Genomic DNA, 19,007 nt, shown 5'->3' on the forward strand with positions numbered 1-19,007 from the left:
TTCTCACACACGAGGGCCACACTGAGCCGGTCAAGAGCTCAAGGCCCCATAACTCTTGTGGAACTGCAGCTCCCAGCTTTTTTCTTCATGTCCCCCCAAATTTTTCCAAGCCAAGTCTGAAGTGCAGTAGGGCATCTTCCCAGGGACCGGCAGCTCCACACCTGGGGCACAGGAAAGAAACTTGACCATCAATCCTCACGTCATCTTTTAAGTGGCAGAACTCCAGTTCCTCCTGCATAACTCCTTGGACTTCAAAGAACCCACCGTTGTCTAAAAATGACGTTCAGCCCTATTTCAGATACCACCGCATTTATTTAAAGACAGGGCTTCATTATTTCATAGAAGCAACCACTAGAAGGAGCGCTACAGCTCTGCCGTGTAGCTGTGGAAACGTCTTTGGCTCCTGTGAGCTATCAGCCCACACGCCAGAATCAGATTCCCTGTTTTACTAGACGCTGGAAGGAAGACTGACATAACCCCAAATTATAGGGGCGGGAGGTCATTTTCTGTTTCTATACTTCCTTCCTCTACAACTAAATAGCTTCTATAGGGGACACATCTCTGTTTGACCATTTTTTTAAATTGAAGAGATGTGGAAGGAACACAATGGCCCGCAAAGTTGTGTTTATTGTATTTGCTGTAAAGATGTAGACTGGGCTAGAACTTCCGGAGTCGTCGAAGTGGAACCCATCAGCCTTTAAGATGCCCCCTTTCAGAAGGTAAATCGGCCTCACCTTGCCCTTCTGTACCATGCCTCGTCACCTGGCTTATTTTAAAAGCCTGTTCGTCACTGTCCTGACTTCACCGTAACTCTGGAGTAGGCGGGCGGGAAATGACAAATGGCATCCTGTCTTAGAGTAGGGACACTCAGGGCGGGGAAGCAACCAGACCCAGGCCGCAGGTCCCGGCTCCCCCTGACCTCCCACCACTAAAATCCCCAAGTCGCACCCCCCCCCCCAACGTGCTGGCAGAATGGCCTGCCCCACCCAACTCTCCCGGCCCGGGAGACCACCCTAGTTTTGAGCTGATCCTTGGAAACGGGGTTCGCAGACCTTCCGTAACACCGATCCGCGAGAGGTCTCCGGGACCAGGATCCGGTGACCGGGGAAAAAACCAGGCCGCCCGGTGAGGGTCGCTACCCGGACTGGAGCCGAGCCCCTCAGGAGCGCGGGATGCAAGCAGCGGCACCGCCCCGTCACGTGACACCGCCGGGGCCGGCCTCGCGCCTGCGCAGACGCGGCCGTGGGGGCGGGCCCGGCCGGCTGACTGACAGCTCGCGCGGCCGGCGCGTCTGGAGGCCCGGCTCTGGAGCCGGCGCAGTGGCCGCAGCGCGGAGCCCGCTGGCGCCCGCTCGCTCCCGGTCCGCCCGCCCGGCCGGCCGGCGCCCGCCGCGGTGAGAGGGGCCCCGCGGCCCGCGGAGGGAGGGCGCGCCTCGCTGCTGCGGGCGGGGCGGCGCGGGGCTGTCCGGGGGGCGCCTGCGGGGGGCGACAGGACGGGCGTCTCCGGGGCCGTGCGAGGACTCGTGGGGGTCGGGCCGCGGGGCTCCCGCAGGGTGCGCGCGTGCGGGGCGGCGGCGGAATGGGGCCGGTGCAGTGCCTGCTCGGGGGTGGACAGGGTGTCCCCAGCCCCCGGTGGCTTTGGGATGGAGCCGGTTCCTCAGGCTTGGGGGCACCCTCGGACTCCTGGAGGGGCATGCTGGGGACGGGGTGCCTGGGCCCGGGGTGGGAACGACATCTGCCAAGCCGTGCCTGTGTGTTGGCTTTTAAGTTTGGGTGGCAGACGGACGAGGTGTAGGGGCAGGGAAGAAGGGCTCCCTGGAGGGGGTGTCCGCCCCTCCACTCTGCCTGCGCGTTCCAGGGGCGCCCGTCCCCCCGACCGCGAGCCGGCTGAGAGGTTTGCAGGGGGCACAGCGGTGCAAACGCGGTGTCAGGAGCGCAGGTAGGACAGCTGGTTCGGGGGGCGCTGGCCCAGTTTCCAGAGTCTTTGAAAAGGCAGGATATGGTCTTCCTGGAGCTGGGCGCATTCTCCTCTTGTACGGGTTGGCGCTTCCCTGGGTTGCAGGTTGATTGAATTTGGGAGAAGAAACCGGGAAAGAGGGAAAAGACTTTGCAGTGGGCACTGGCCGGCTCCTCGGACTCCGGTTAAGTGTTGGGCAAGGGTGCCAGCCTGCAGAATGAGCAGGAACTCACCTCTGAGCTGGCACAGGTGAGGCGCCCTGACGTGAAGGTTGTCCCAGTGGTGAGTCAGTGTTAGAGGCAAGCCGACAGCTGTCAGGGACCAGGCTGCCTTAGCCAGCCTGCCATCCAGGCCATTGTCACCTAATGCTAATGTTTCAGATTCAGTTGATTAGAGGCACCGGGCTCCCCAAACCTAAACCAGGGCAGCCAAGATGCTTAACAACGAATTCAGCAAAGAAAAAAAGATTTTGATTGTGTTACGCTTGCGCGATCCTTCCTGTCTTTTCAGGTTTCCTTTTGGAAGTGTATGTTATCCCATTGTTCAGAGTCTCTCCCTTGGGCTGTCACTCTTATTTATTTCCACTTTGTTCAGAAATAGGACTGCTTACGTATTTGAAGCACGGGGAGATGGGCTCTTGAGATGAGCTCACAGTGAAAAAGTTGACTCATGAGATTTTCTTTTTCCATTAAAGAAATGAAGACGGCTGAGGACTCACACATAGGCACTCTGAGTGATCAGCAAATTGTCTGTAGCCTCTCATTTGGTTCTAGAATAGAATGCATGTTTTTGGCAGTGTTTGTCTTTTGTATGGCGTGTGTCTGTCAGTGTGAAGGTGGTTGGGATCATTTCAGAAAGTAACAACTAAAGACAATGAAAAGCAACTCACTGAGGTGAGTAAATCACAAACCTTATAAATTTGTTACCGAATTCCAGAAAGTAGAGAATATCCACAGATATTAGGTGCGGTTCTCTTTTCATGACAATGACTTTGGTTCTTTAGAGGCAAATTGCTTGATGTTAACCCCACGTGGGCTCTGAGGGGGCTGCTGTCAGGATAATCATCTAGGACAGGTTTAGAGTGGATGAGTCATGCTAGATGTTTCTCTCTCTCTCACTCTGCCTCTTCCTTCCAAAAAAGAAAATAATCAGGTTGAAAGAAACATCAAAAGCAGTCTGTGACTTTTTTTTTTTGAGTAAGATTAGCCCTGAACTAACTGCTGCCAATCCTCCTCTTTTTGCTGAGGAAGACTGGCCCTGAGCTAATAACATCCGTGCCCATCTTCCTCTACTTTATATGTGGGATGCCTGCCACAGCGTGGCTTTTCCCAAGTGGTGCCATGTCCGCACCTGGGATCCGAACCGTTGAACCCTGGGCTGCCGAGAAGCGGAACATGTGCACTTAACCGCTGCGCCACTGGGCCGGCCCCTGTGAAGATTTTTTAAAAGTCATGAAAAGTCAACCGACAGCCACTACTACCCCATCACTTTTACATGACAGAGTCCTTTACAAAGGGCTTTCGCGCGCAAAATCTTCATTGGTCTCCACAATAAACTTGGAGTATAGGGGCTGGCCCCGTGGCCGAGTGGTTAAGTTCGTGCGCTCCGCTGCAGGCGGCCCAGTGTTTCGACGGTTCGAATCCTGGGCGCGGACATGGCACTGCTCGTCAGACCACGCTGAGGCAGCGTCCCACATGCCACAACTAGAGGAACCCACAACGAAGAATACACGACTATGTACCGGGGGGCTTTGGGGAGAAAAAGGAAAAAATAAAAAATCTTTAAACTTGGAGTATAGGTGCCGTTATTCTCATGTCACAGATGAGTAAACTGAGGCTACCACGTTCACTTAGCTACCCGGGGGCAGAGCCGAGTGTTAACCTAGCCGTCTGACACCAGATGCGGAATGGGATGTGGGAAGGGTCCAGGCAGATTATACACCCAGCACATCCGAGAGGCCAGGGCTTCCCCAGCATCTGCTGGCAGAGCATCCTTCTCTCCCACTGCCTGCCCGCTGACTCAGGCAGCCCAGCTCGCCTGTGTGGCCGCACCTGCACCAGTTCCCCTGCCCGAGGCTTGAGAAAGTCTGCGTCATATTCAGATTTGTTTATACGTCTTTGAGAAATCTAGTAGGAAGTATGATTGCAAGGAGTGTCTTTTGCTCAAGTGCTCGGTGTTTCCAAATCATCTCGGTGTCTTCAGCCGTGTGATGCAAGAGAACGAGGCAATGCTGGGGACACTTGCCCTAAGAGTTTTCCTTGTCCTCCACCCAGAAGAGAAATGCAGTGGTTGGGAAACCTGAGGAGCTCACCCAGTGGTTTTATTTATTTTATCCAGTTTTTTATACATGGTATTGTTGGGGTTACGGTGGCACTTTTTTTTTTTTTTAAACGGGGCACAGCTGTTCTCATCAGGGAATAACAAGCTTGGGTTGCACTTTCTAGGTTGGGACATCACAAGAAGGAGCTCAGCAGGGGGATATCTGGGATATGTCTGGGCAGGTCAGGGGTACAAAACAGAATGAAAAGCCAGGGCAGTCTTGGAGCAGATCAGTAGGTGTATAGATCTGGAATGAGAAAGGGGTGCTTCCGGGCTACTCCATGCTTAGAATATTGTGTTCTTTCCCGGGCATCACATTTCATGCAGGACATAGAAAAAATCATTGGAAATTGCTATAGTGGTGAATGAAGTAGGGCTGGTAAGCCTGAGAGTCTTGGAGATTCTTGGGAGCCAGGATTCCAGAAGGTTCTGGGGCTGTCATTTATGAAACTTGCTCTGCAGTAGCCCAAGATCCCGAGAACCAAAGGAGAAAAGCTATCCTGAGACAGACTTCAGTTTTAAGAACTTTATCAGGCCAGAGTGATGTTTTAAAAACTGTGAGTCAAATCCTGTCTCTCGCCAGTGGCTTCCCAGTTCTCTTAGGATCAGATTCAAACTTCTTGCCTTGGTCTGCTGTCAGGACTGACTGACCTTGCTTGTTTCTCTCACTAATAAAAGTCCTGCTTGCTTTCTGTGCCTTGAGCACATCTGGCTCATTCTGCCTCAGGGCCTTTGCACTGGCTGTTCCTCGTGCCAGATTTTCCCAAGGCTGGCTCCCTGTCATTCAAGTCACCCTCCAGTATCACATCCTGAGTGAGACCTTCCCTAACAATCAAAATAATTTCCTCCTGGTCCCCAACCCACTCACTCTGTCATATTACAGCATTTATTTTCTTCATGACAATATCAGAAATGACCTTATTCGAGAGTGGTTTTATTGTCTGCTCCCTACTTACACTGTATCAACATGCCCCAAACAGTTCCTAGCATATAGTTGGTGCTCAATAAGTATTTGTTGACTGAATGATTATTACGATAGTCGTGGCATTTCACAGGTGGAGATTGCTGCCTTGGTAGGTGCGAAGTTAGTTTTCTTTTACTAGAGACAGTCAAACATAGGCTGGCTAGCTCACCACTGGGCAAGAGAACTCAAGCATTAGACAGGTAGTAAAACCAGGTAACTCTCTGAATGGGTGTCCTGGGGCTGCCATCACAAAGGACCACAAACGGGGGCTTAAAACAACAGGTATTTATCCTCTTACAGTCCTGGAGGCCAGAAGTCCAAAATCAAGGGGTCGGCACCGTTGGTTCCTTCCTGAGGGCTCAGACGGAGAATCTGTGCCCCTCTCCCAGCCTCTGGTGTTGCAGCCATCCTTGGTGTTCCTTGGCTCATAGACGCCTCACTGCCATCTCTGCCCGTGTGGTCACATGGCCTCCTTCTCCCTGTGTGCGTGTCTTCACATTATCTTCCCTCTGTGTACTCTCTCTCTGTTCCTTGTCTTCTTATCAGGACACCAGTCAGACTGGATTTAAGGCCCACCCTGTGCCATTATGACTTTATGTGAATTTCACTAATTACATCTGCAAAGACCCCATTTCCAAATGAGGTCACATTCACGGTTCCTGGGGTTAGGACTTCAAGGTGTCTTTTTAGGGGAACACAAGTCCATGCATTACACCTTCCAACTTCAAGATCCGGGGACATTTTACAGAGAAAATCTAGCAGGAGGTGCTGGGTTATTTTTAGGGGTAATGACATGGATTTGGATATTTGTGTATAAAGCTTCCACAACTGGCAAGGTAAGTGGTGATCTATATGTGTCACAGGTGAGAAGGGTGAGGGTCCCAGCAATCGAGTGATTGGCCCAAGGTTGTGCGGACCGGATGATTTTCCTGGCTCTGAATGCCAAGTCCACGGCCTCCCCCCGCCCCTACCGCCTGGTGGTGGACGGGTCTTACTAGTAGCTCAAGTCCAGGGCAGGATGCGGGGTTTCTCCGATGCCTCTGCAGGGCCCTGGAGGGATTATTTCCTTCCTCAGCATTTTGCTTCACCTGGTCCTTGTGGAGGAGGAGTGGCTCATTGACGTCCAACGGTGAAACAAATGGTGCAGCTGCACGTGACGCTCGGCGTTAGTCCTCACACAGCGGCTTTCACGGGAGGTCACGACACTAGGGGAAGCTGCGTTTTCCCTTGGTGAGCTTCTCCAGCGGTTCTGAAGTGCTTTTGTGTAAGGTTTTGGTGTCTCAAATTTTGACCCTGAAAAAGTATTGCTGCTGTTCCCAGAATGAGCCGTCCAGGAGCTCATGGGGCAGCTTTTCTCGTTGGGGGGAGGGGGCGGGGTGGAGAGGGTGAGAGCAGGGCAGGCTGCCAGCAGAGTGTCTGAAGTAACTTGCACCTTCGCCCTCAGAGACCAGTATCCCCCCTCCTTTATTTAATTTAATTCATTTTGCCTAGGTCATGATGCAGACGCTACCAAACTCAAAGGGCACGGAACGACGTCTAGTGAAAAGTAGTTTCTGTTGCTCCCTTCTCTGTCCCCCTCCGGCTTCCCACTCTCCCCTCCAGTGGCACCGTCACCACCAGCATCTCCTTCCAGACACCCAATGTCCTTGAAGGTCCCCGAGCGTCACCCCCACACACCCTGAGGGCTGAGCTTGCGTCCCCACTTTCCCTTCTTCCTCTTGCCTTTTCAGGACCCCTTTCTATGGGGACCCCATAGGCTGGTCTGTTCCCGTGTGTCAAGAGCTGATGACACACCTCTGCCAGCAGTTTTACATTTGGAAGGGAAGTGCTTAGAAGAAATGAATCTATAATGGTAAACTTAGGGGCTTTGAGGCAAGAGGGTGGGGAAAGAGCTTTTATGTATGGGGTGGTTTTCAGAGTCAAGCTCCTTAAACTTCAGGGTTGGCCCTGACAAGGAGGCAAGGACGGCACACTCGAGGAAGAAGCGGGGTGCAGTTTATGCCTTCTCCCTGAGGGGGCAAAGTTGTTGTAGCTCCTGTTTATCGGGTTTCCTCTGCCATGCCCAGCAATGTGCCAGGTGCTCTGTGGGTTGTCACTTTAACCCTCACGAGAACACCACGGCTAGCCACCACTGCCGTACCTGTTTCACAGATGAGAAGGCTGAGGCCTGGAGAGGCAGAGTGGTTTGCCTCCCGTCGTAGGGGCAGAGCTGGCCCGCGGATCCAGGCAGCTCCTCCTTCTGTCCCAGGACCCAGTTCCGGGACCACGGTGCGTTTAGTTGTCACAGCTCCCCAGTCTCCTCTGGTCTGGGACGGTTCTCATCTTTCCTTGTTTTAGGTACAGTTTGGTGGTCCCTGTGTAAACAGTATCTTCATAGCTCTCAGAGGAGGAGCCGTCCGATGGTGGCCCGTGTGTGACAGTCCGTGTAGCACATACATTCGAGGAAGAACCTTATGTAAGAAAAACCTGATTTTGTCCTCAGGGTTTTTCTGGGCTCCTTCCAGAAATGTTCTCCTGCCTCTGAAAGTCCAAAGTGGGTGACCAAGACCCATTCCCCATAGGAATCATCTCCAACAAATTCTGAGAGAAATGGGAAATTTCGAGGAAAAAGAGAGAGAGAGAGTAAAGGGGATTTTTTTCTTTTAATTTTTAGTCTACTTAGGAAAGCGTGTGCCTGGGCACCGACCGTGTCCCTGGTGATGTCCTTTCGTAAGCCAGGTGTGTTTGGAGGCATCCTCCTGGCCTTTCCGTCTCAGCCAGGCATGACTCAGAGCAGATGACTCACCCGTGGCAAAGTGACCGACGAGCTGGGGGAAAAATGAGAATTAGAAACAGCAGAACAAAGGGAAAATGCCAGAGTAAATGAGCTTGGAGGGCTGCTGTTCAGCTGACATCCTTGAATTAGGGGTTTGGGGGTGAAGCCAGGAAGCTAAGATACAAAAATAGGGCCCCCTAAAAGGGGAGAAAGCCTCGTGAGAGGAGAAAACCAAATTGTGAGTTAGTAGTAAATATCAAGAATGAAGCGAAAGAATCAAATGAGATCAAACCCGTGACAAACCTGAGCCACCCCCTCTCCCAGTTTTTGAACTTAATTTGTGTGATGCGGCAAAGGAGACAGGAGAGCGGGTCTGCGCCCCGTCATTCTTAGGATCCCGAGGCTCGATTTGGATAATGAAATAGGGCTTCATTTATCTGCTGTTGTGGAGGAAAGGAAGATTCCACGTAATTGAAATTTCAATGCGAGTAGAATTAACGAGACTCATCTGTCCTGTGGGAAGGAAGTAGCGTCTCTGACTTCATCTCCTGACCTCTTCTAAATAACCCCGCCAGGCGACAGGAGTGGCCAAAAGCCAAGGGGTCCCATGAGGCGGACGCCTCCTGCTTGGTGGTCCTGCTTCTGTCCTTTCCCGCGTGCCAGTCCTCTTGCCACGCAGCCGCGACGGTGCAGCATCTTTGCGAAGTGTCAGTCAGATCCTGCAGACCCTCCCGTGCTCTCCCATGGCCCCCGGGGGGAAATTCCAGCTCCCTAACTCGGCCTCCAAGCCCCTGCCTCCCGCCAGCCTCAGCTCCTTCCCTCCCTCCCTCCGCCTCCCCTGCTGAGCCCCCCTGCCTGGCTGTTGCTCCAGCGGGCCAGGTTCATTCCCACCCACAACTGCCCTCTTAGGTTCTAGAGGGACTCGGTGGTCAGTGCCGTTCGGAGCCTGTTTTCATCAGAGCATCTTGACGCACAAGGTTCCCTGTGCCCAACGATGTAAACCGTCTCATGGAGGAACGTATGTATTGTCAGAGGTCTGTTGTGATCACTCTCGATGGGACTCACTTTTGGGGTACAGTGATGCCAGAGAGAGAAGGGTTTTCGATCAGAAGCAGTTAACCGGATGAGATTCTTCGGTGTTGTTGCTGCTTGGAGTTCATACAGATCAGGGACTTTCAACTGGGGGCAGCGTCTAGGGACGTTTGTGGTTGTCACGGCTGCGGGTGCTTCTGGCCTCCGGTGGCTGGAGGCCAGGACTGCTGCTAAACATACAGTGCACGCAGGACAGCCTTCACCAGAAAGAACCTTCGGGCCCGAACGTCGATGGCACCGCCGTGGGGAAGCCTGGCCGTGGATCCGCGTGGCTCCACGTTGTCTCATTTCTGAATCGCCTCTGGCAACATCAGGAGGGTTATTACTCTCCGGAAACTTGACAGGCTCCATGCAGGCCCCGTCTTCTCATTCCCTTCTCTCTCTCTCTCTCTCTCTCTCTCTCTCTCTCTCTCTCGGGTTAAACCCTCCCCTACATATCGTTTCTCTTCCTAAAAGGATAGACCGAGCGCGAGCTGCCTCCAGCTAGAGCATCTGAGATGAAAGAAAATCGACTCCGCTTTTAAAGCATGAATTAGAATTCTGCAGGGAAGACATCTGGAGCAGCCTGGGCCTTGAGAACCGCGGATCAATACACTTTAAGCAGCCCTTGAAAGCTATTTAGGTACCGGCAAAGCAAAGCGACGGCAGAAGCCTATTTCTTTTCACTTACATGCGAGTAAACATCTGCCAGCGACACTTTCAAAACACACATATTTATGCTCCAAAGCAGGATTGGAGTGCAGAATTATGTCTCTTAAGGCCCCCCAAAACAACAGAACCCGGCTCCCATGTTATTATGGGTAGAAAAGTGATTGATTATCTAGGTTTCAATGTTAAGGTTTGAGGGAGTACTTGCCAATAGAAACCGAGGTTGTGCCAGGCTTCACGATGTTTTTCTCCTTCCCAGCTCTCCGGCTGGGTCTGAGCAAGTCTGAGCCAGCTGTGTGGGGTCTCTGCAACCTCACGCCGCCGCTCTGTGCTCTTTGCTCTGGAGTGTCTTTGCTCGTCTGACCGCAGGCTCCTACCAGGTTCTACCCAGAGAATGTGGTCTTCAAGGTGTCCTCCTTCTGGGCTCCCATTAGCTGCTGCATCCTGGCATGATAGCACTTGGCACGTTGCTGTCCTCCTTTGCTTATGTCTGTCTCTCCCTGGATCACGTCTGGGAAAGGCAGGCCTATTCATCTCTGTCTTCAGGACTTGTCACTGTTCTGGTACACCGTGGGGGCTTAATAGTGTTTGTCAAACAAATGACATGAACTCTACAAAATAGTGCCTTCTACCCGTCCACACTGGGACCGCCTCCGTCAGAGAAGCGGCAGCTCTGCTTCTTGTCCTGCGGGTGGTGAAGGTCGGGGACTTGCCTCTGAGCAGAGCGACGATAAACCCTCTGGGCCAAGAGTGGCCCTGTGTTTTCCCTGGTTCCGGTTTTCCCGGTTGGTGACATTGTGGGCAGAGAGCGTGGGTTCTAGACGCAGCTCGTGTGAACCACTGCCGCTTTGCTGCCATGACGCCACCCTGTCCCTTCACTGCTCTGGCTCTCAATTTTCCATCTTAAAACCACTTCTGCGAGTCTGTGCCTTTCCCATGAACCATCCTCCCTGGTCCCTTCCTTGTGTGTCTGCCACCTCCCCACCGTCTTCCAGAAATCTCCAGTCTCATCTAACCCTAACATCTTGGGATTTTATTTCAGTCAAACAAAGTAGCATCATTTAGTGTGTTGCCATTTTGTTCCCACTCCTTTGCAGACATGTCCTGTGTGATTATTTTTAAATCATTGCGTTGTTTCCTGGAGGCACTGAGTAACCCAGCATCTGTGGGTGGAAGATGCTCAGCCCTCCTTGTTTACCAGTCTCTCCTGAAATGGGAATTAGAGAATCCTGTTAAGAGCTCTAGGTTAACTGTCATCTTGCTGGGTCAGACATTGCCTGCACCGCTTCCAACCGGGAGACCTATGGATTGTCTTCTCCCCTAGACCTTGGGGAGGGGTGTTAGCCCACACCAGACTTCCACAGCTGTTCAGAGTCCTTATCCACACCCCAAATTAGCAAACAATTACCTGTCTGCATTACAGCAAGGCTGTGGAGTCAGACTCCACTTGGGTTTATCTAGACTCTTCCATTTTAGCTCTGCGGCTTTAGACAGCCATTTACGCTTTCTAAGCCTTAAAGTGTCTTCACCCGTAAGATGGAGATAATAGATGCAGCTCGTGTGTCAGGGGTAATTAAATCAGGCTATCAGTGTAGAACACAGCTCGGTGCCCGGTGTGTTGTGAGCCTACAGTGAATGTTCGTTGTAATTACCATTTAATTATTAGAAAGTATTAAATAACAGTAGTAGTGAGCATTATGGAAAAGGACAGCCCGCACTGGCTTGGCTTTCTGACCCTATTGTCATCCAGCAAAGCGACAGGAGGAGGCAGTGGCCTTGACCTCGAGAGCGGAGAGTGCCAGGAACCACAGCGGGGGGCGTGGCTGGGGGGCAGAACATCCCACGTGAGTACTGAGGGCCAGGAGCAGGAGTGTTTTGAGATGTCTGAAAATGGCATCTTTTTGTTCAAATAGGAGTTGGTAAGGAGAGAAAAATTTTAGAAAAATGTGATTGGATATAGTTTCTATAATGGGTCATATAAAAATCTTTAAAATGTTTTAAAAAGACCTCTCATTTCACGTCTTAGGACGGTTTGTAGAATCGATAACACCCTGCCATTAATTCCAGCAGTAAGGCTGTGTCTGTGTGTGTTGTGTGTCTCCCTGTCTCCCTCTCTGTCTCCACTGTCTCTCTCCCCCTCTCTCTGATCGTTGGAATAATCTGGCAGGTACGCTCTGGTCAGAGGCGCTCGGTGAGATGACGCTTTCCTCCGTGTCATGTTTTGAGGGATTCTGAGTCCAAAAAGCCGATTTGATCTCTGAGGTTAAAGCCGAGAGTCTGGAACGAGATTTCAGGAAGACCGTCACATTCGCTCAACAAAGGGTCAGCCGTGGGGAAACTAGGGCCCATCGCTCCAGGAAAAGGCAAGCACAGCACCGTGGAGGCGGTGGCGGCCTGGAAGCAGGGTGCCCTGCCTCCTTCGCGGTCCTGGCAGGGAGCCCACGGCTGGCAGAGGTTTGGGTCAGGCTGTGCAAGCAAGGAGAGCGTGACCACCCCTCCACAGCCGCGTGACCTCCAGGCCGGAGCGCTGCTCTGTGGGACTCCTAGCCATTCTCCATTCACTCCTTTGCTTGGGTTGTTCCGCCCTGAGCCGACTGAGGCGACATCTAATTGCCTGAAGTGCCTTGCACAAACCTTCATGCCTTTAGAAATGTGTGTGAGTTTCCCCATCTCTGTTTCCTAAAAGCCACAATGGCTCAGAAAGGAGGCCCTCATTATGGAAGGCTTGTGTTTTCCCTCGTAGTCATTCACTGAGTTCTCGGCAGCTCGGTGCCTTCATCCGGTCAATAGTGAAGAAGCTGGCTCCAGTGTGGGTTTGCAGGAAGGAGGGGAACCCCCTGCCCAGAGTGCACAGCAGGGCTGTGGGCCCCCAGGAAGGGGAGATGGTGTCCTGTGTCATCCAGGGCAGGTCACAAGCTTTCAGGGCGGTGACGCAGACACCAGGCCCCCCTTGTGACCCTGAAGTGGGAGCTTCGAGGGCATTTACTTTCTTGTGGTGCAGAGCAGGGGACCCCGACTTTCCCAGCAGCTCTGGGAACAGTCTCTCCCTTCCTCCCCCGAAAGGTGATGCTTCTCTTACAAAAAGGAAGTTTCCGGCCCTAGCCGTCGACATGGTCTGTGACAGTCAGGGGCGTTTCTGTGGTGTGAAGGAGTGGCTGGAGGGGAGGACGGGCTGCCACGCGGCTGTCTCAGAGCTGGCCAGGCTGGCTTGAGGCAAGGGAGTGCTGGTCTTTGGGGAGAGCGAGTCCTTGTATTTGATACTGAAGCAGAGGCCCCAGGAGCTTGTTTTGTGGCCATAACAGAGGGAGTGCCTGAAATCGGGTTCCACTTCCAGGAGTCAAGGGTCCGAAGTCGTCATCTCCTCAGATAAGGTGACCGAGTTCTGCCCTGCGTGTGTGGGCCTGCGCTCTGGCCTGTGCAGGCTGCCTTGACCATTGCCACCCTCTCAGACCAGCGGTCAGCTCACAGGCCTTTGTGGAGCTTCTCTGAGGGGCCAACCTTGCTCCTGACACCTCGCTTGGCCTGCTGTCCTCGTCTCAGGCCCTGGCTGTCTCCTGATGGGCATCCCCTAAGGAGGGGTTGGAAGGCCAAGCTGGCAGGTGGTGGGTAGTCCCCTCATGGCCTTGGGAAGTGAGCCAGGCCCATGTCCTCGACATTCCCGCGTCCCAGCTTCTCAGACGCAGGGAGTCGCTTTTAACTTTGACTTGCTTTGGCCTCTGGCTGTTTGCACTTTACGGGGAGAACCTGGTAGGAGTCATTTCTGTGAGTTTTTCTCTCATTCAATCTTTCCTGCCGTGTGTCTTTCTTCCCCATGGAGTTACACCTATTACGTGAGGCTATTTTCCTAGCAGCATCCTCCCTGTTCAGTTAAACAACAGAACTGACTCGATCCGGAGTACCTTCCACAGACACGACCCCTTCCTCCGTTTAGACAAGGGATGAAAAACCACAGAAAAAGTGGGGACTCTGGTATCACGGCTCCCCTCAACCTCCACCTCCTCCCCGCATTTCTGGTGCTCCACCCTGTCTGACAAGAGTTGGAGAGTTACCCAGCAGAGGCCCTTCATCATTTCTAGCTGCTCTCCGTCTCCTGGATCCTTGATTGTTTTTTATTTTCCTTATACACAAGAGAAAGAATTCTTGTGCAAGAAGGTAGCTATTGGCGAGTAAACTGCCGGAGAGGGATGGCCCATCTGTAGGCGGGGGCCATCCTTTAAGGTCAGCTGGTGACAGGTTGAGATGACTGGTCTGGTGGCCTCGCATCCTCCAGGGACCCAGGTGAGAACCTGCTTGTCAGGAAGGGTGTGTGGCTCCTGATGAACACCTGGGAGGAGTGTGGTCACAGGTAGCGGCCGCTCCGGGAAGTCCAGGACGCACCCTAGGCTGGATGGTGGGTGAACGTCAGCCACGGCGAGGAGTCTGGGGTCTCCAGGGCCCCGCTTTTTGTAAGAAAAGGGAACTACCACTTACTTAGCCCTCTGTCTTCTGGGCACTTGGCTGGCTGATTCCACCTCTTTTTTTTTTTTAATTAACATACAGTAAAATGGACCTTTTTTGGGAGCACATTTCTGTGAATTTTAAAACATGTATAAATTCATGTAACCACTGCCACGTTCAATTAGGAAACAAAACATTTTCTCCATCATCCCCTAAATGTCCCCTGGGCTCTCCCTTGTGGCCACCCTCCCCCTTCCCTCACTCCCAGCAACCACTCAGCTCCCTCTCTTGGAGAACGTCTTACAAATGGAACTTTTGAGAAAGGTTCTTTCTTACAAATGGAACTTTTGAGAAAGGTTCTTTCTCGGCACAGTGCATTTGAGGTTCAGGCGAGGTGTCAGGTGCAGCAGGATTTTCTTGTGGGCGGTAGGCTGTGGTGTGGGTATGGGTCAGTTCCTTTATCCATTCACCTGTTGAGGGACATTTGGGTGGTTTTCAGTTTTTCATGATTATGAATATAGTTGCTGGAAACATTTGCGTATGGATTTTTGTGTGGACTCAAGTTTTCATTTCTCTTGAATACAGACCTAGAGTGGGATTGCTGGGTTGCGTGGTAGGTATGTATATTTAACTTTATAAAAAACTGCCCCAATCTCCCAGGCAGAAAAACTCCAAATGTCTGTAGATCTCTGCCCTGAAGGATGTGGGGCGGGACCCTCAGGATATCAACTTTTTCTTTTAGGAGTAGTGTTTTCATTGTCACATCTAAGAACTTTTTGCCGTGCTTTGTTCTAAAAGTTTTATAGTTTTATATTGTATCGTTGGTATGTGATCCATTTGAGTTAATTTTTGTATAAGGCGTGGGGTTTAGGTCAGGGTTCCTTTTCACTATCTGCCCATGGATGTCCAGTTGTTTCAGCACCATTTGTTGTTGAAATGACTGTCATTGCCCCATTGAACTGCTTTTGGATCTTTGTCAAAAATCCATTGGCCGTACTTGTGCAGGGCTATTTCTGGACTCTGTTCTGTTTCATTGATCTGTGTGTCTCCCACCCTCCTGTGTCACCCTGTCTTGATGCCCACAGCTATTATCGTAAGTCTTAAAATCAGAAAGTACGATTCCTCCAACTCTATTCTTCTCTTTCAAAATCAGTTTAGCTGTTGTAGTTTCTTTGTCGTCCTGTATAAGTTTTAGAGTACGCTTGTTTATATCTATGAGAAAGTCCCACGGGGATCGGACTTGCATGATGTCTGTAGATGAATCCGGGAGAATCGGCGTCTTACTGTGTTGGGTCTTCCGCTCCTCGGATGCGGTATGTCTCTCCTTACTAAGTCTCCTTTGGTTTCTTTCATCGCTGTTTTGGAGTCGTCAGCATACAAATACTGTACATGTTCTGTGAGATTGATGCCCGAGTAGTCACTTCTTCAAGTTATTGTAAATGCTGTTGAGTTTTTTACTTCGTTTTCCAGATGTTCCTTGCTAGTTCATAGAAACATGATTTTGTGTTAACTTTGTATCTTGCAGCCTTGCTAAAGTCACCTGTTAGTTCTAGAGATTTTTTTTAAAAGATTCCTTAGGATTGTACCCTCAGACAATACGTCATCTGTGAATAGAGACAGGTTTATTTTCTCCTCTCCAATATTTTTTCTGACGCCTTTTAATATCTTCCTCTTGCCTCATTGCTCTAAGTAGGACTTCCACCACTGAGCTGAACAGGAGAGATGAGGGTGGATGTCCTTGCCTTGTTCCCGGTCTCATAGGGAAAGCCTTCCGTCTTTCACCATTAAATCTGACGTTAGACGCGGAGTGTATATGGATGCTTTTTATCAGGTTGAGGAAGTTCCCCCTGTTCCTAGTGTCTGAGAGCTTTTATCGTGAATGGGGATTGAATTTGTCAAATGCTTTTTGTTGTCGTTGTCAGTTGATGTGATCATATGGTTTTTCTTTAGACTGTCAGTACAATGGATTACATTGTTTCATTTTTGCATCACATTCCCAAGATCAACTCCACCCATGGTGTATTATTCTTTTTCTATACTGCTGTCTTTGATTTTATAATATTAAAATCTTTGCATCCATATTTGTGGAAGATACGGGCGTGTCGTTTTCTCCTACTGTCTTTTTCTGATTTGGGACAGAGTAATACTTGCTTCATAAGATGAATTGGAAAATGTCACCTCCTGTGAATTTTCAGGAAGAGATTGTGTAGAATTGGTATTGTTTCTATTTTAAATGTTTGGTAGAATTTGCCAGTGATACCATCTGGGTCTGGAGATTTCCTTTTTGGAAGGTTTTATACTATCAATTTAATTTCTTTAATAGTTATAGGACTATTTAGGTCGTCCATTTCACCTCGGGTGACTTTAGGTAATTTGTGATTTTCAAGGAATTGTTCCATTTCATCTCAGTGGTTGGCTTTGTGTGCATAGAGCTGTCTCTAGTTTGCTCTGATCGTCCTTTTAACGTCTGCAGGATGTCTACTGATAACCCGTCTTACATTCCTGACATCGCTTATTTGTGTCTTCTCCCTTGTTTCATTGATTCCTTCTTCTAGTTTCTAAGGTGGAAGCTTAAATTATTGGTTTGAGACCTTTCTTCTTTTCTGGTGTAAGCATTTCATGCTGTAACTCTCTCTAAGCACTGGTGTAGCTGCATCTCACTGGTTTTAATATGTTGTATTTTCATTTTCCTTCAGGTCACTATGTTTTCTGATCTTCCTTGAGACTTCCTTTTTGACCAACGGATGACGTGGAAGTGTGTTGTTTGATTTCCGAATGTTTGGAGATTTTCCTGTTATGCTCCTGTTATTGATTTCTGGTCTAACGCCATTATGGTCAGAGAACATTCTTTATGTGACTTCAATTGTTTTAGAGTTTCTAAGGTTTGTTTTACGACCGATGCTGTGGACTGTCTTGGTGCACTTGAGAAGTATGTTTACTCTGCTGTTGTTGGGGGGAATGTTCCGTAAATGTCAGTGAGATCCAGTTGGTAGACGGTGCTGATTCTCTTCCCCATCCTTGCTGACTTTGTCTGTTAGCTCTCTGGATTACAAGACAGGAGTCTTAAAGTCTCCAACTATAACTGTGGATTTCTCTCTTTCTTCTTTCAGTTTTTGCTTCATGTACTTTGAAACTCTCTTGTTAAGTACCTGCATATTTAGGATTCTTATATTTTCTTGAAGAGTTGGCACTTTTGTCATTATGTGATGTTCCTTTTTATCCCTTGTAATCTTCTTAGCTCTGATGTATGCCTTATCTGATATTAATATAGCCTCTCCAGCTTTCTTTTGATTTGTGTCGCATGGTACGTCCTTTCTCTATCCTTTATTGTTAATCTAACTATATGACTATATTTCAAGTGAGTTTTTTGTGGACAACTTATAGTTAGGTCATGTCTTTTTATCCATTCAGATGATCTCTGTCATTTTATTGGTGTGTTTACATAATTTACATCTAATATAATTATTAATATATTTGGATTTAGGTCTGTCATTCTATTTTTTTTGTTTTCTGTTTGTTCCCTCTATTTTTCTTTCCTCTGTGTCCCTTTTCCTGTATTCTTCAGGATTATTTGAATGTTTCAGCATTCCATTTTAATTTATTAAGTTCTTTACTTTATGTAGTTTGTGCTTGTTTTTGTTGTGTTTTTTAGTATTTGCTCTAGCGATTACAATGTGCACACTTCAACTTTTCACAGTCTGCTTAGAATCAGTAATTTACCACTTCAAGTGGAAAGTGGAAACCTTGTCATTGTAGAAGTCCCTTTATTCTCTCTCCTTTAAGCTGTAGTTCATGGGTATTATATCTATTTATGTTGAAAATCTCATCAGCCAATGTTGTGGTTTTTGCTTCAACTGTCAAACATATTTTAAAGGACTCAAGAGGAGGAGAATAATCTATTATGTTTACCCAGATTTTTTTCCTTTTCTTTTGTATTTCCTTCCCTCCTGACATTCCATGTTTTCCTCCTGGAATTATTTCCCTTCTGTCTAAAGAAGTTTCTTTATAACTTCTTATCGGGTGGTCTTTTGGTAGCAAATTCTCTTGAGGCTATTTTCCCTTCACCTTCATTTCTGAAGGATTTTTTTTGCTGGATATGGAATTCTAGACTAGCAGGTCTTTTCTTTCACACTTAAAAGTGTTATTTCACTTCCTCCTGGCTGCCACAGTGTTTGTTGAGAAATCTACAGTCACTTGACTCCTTCTTCCCCTGTGAGCGATGCCTCATTTTTCTCTGGTCATTTTCAAGATTTGTTCTTTGTGTTTAGTTTTCAGCAGTTTCACTGTGGTGTGTGTGGATTTCTTTGGATTCATCCTTTTTTGTATTCACTGACTTCTCAAATCTATGGGTTTATGTCCTTCACCACTTTGGGGAGTTTCAGTCATTATTTCTTCCAATTTTTTGCACTGCCTTCTTTCTCTCCTTCTGGGACTCTAATGACACAGATGTTAGATCCTTTAGTATCGTCCCACAGATCCCTAAGGCTCTGTTCATTTTTTAAAAACCTTTTTTCTCTCTTTTGTTCAGAGTAGATCCTTTTTATTGATCTGTCTTCATGTTCACTGACCCTTTCCTCTGTCGTATTCATTCTACTATTGAGCCTATGCAGTGGATTTTAAAATTTCAGTTATTTTATTTTTCAGTTCTAAAATATCCATTTGACTCTTCTTTCTATCTTCTGTTTCTTTGTCATGACTTTCCATCTTTCCCTTCATTTCAAGAATGTTCTCCGTTACTTCTTGGAGTATTTTTTATAACTGCTTTGAAGTCTTAGCTAATTCCAAAAGCTGTGTCATCTTGGCACTGCCGTCTATTGATTATCTTTTATTGATTAG

At 49.2% G+C, this 19,007-nt stretch overlaps 1 protein-coding gene across 5 annotated transcripts in view; it reads left to right on the forward strand.

The window, feature by feature from the left end:
* The first annotated feature begins 1,230 nt into the window (after nucleotides 1-1,230).
* Nucleotides 1,231-19,007, forward strand: part of KIAA0513 (KIAA0513 ortholog) — a 55,883-nt gene continuing 38,106 nt past the window's right edge. For 2 of the 5 annotated variants that reach the window (XM_070500341.1, XM_070500342.1), the window contains exon 1: nucleotides 1,245-1,393. The gene's annotated coding sequence lies outside the window, so the exon portion shown is untranslated. Of the gene's footprint in view, nucleotides 1,394-19,007 lie in introns of all 5 variants that reach the window. The other 3 variants (XM_070500340.1, XM_070500343.1, XM_070500344.1) reach the window with 3 other exon arrangements.

The sequence above is a fragment of the Equus asinus genome, chromosome 28, assembly GCF_041296235.1.
Source record: "Equus asinus isolate D_3611 breed Donkey chromosome 28, EquAss-T2T_v2, whole genome shotgun sequence".
NCBI lineage: Eukaryota > Metazoa > Chordata > Mammalia > Perissodactyla > Equidae > Equus > Equus asinus.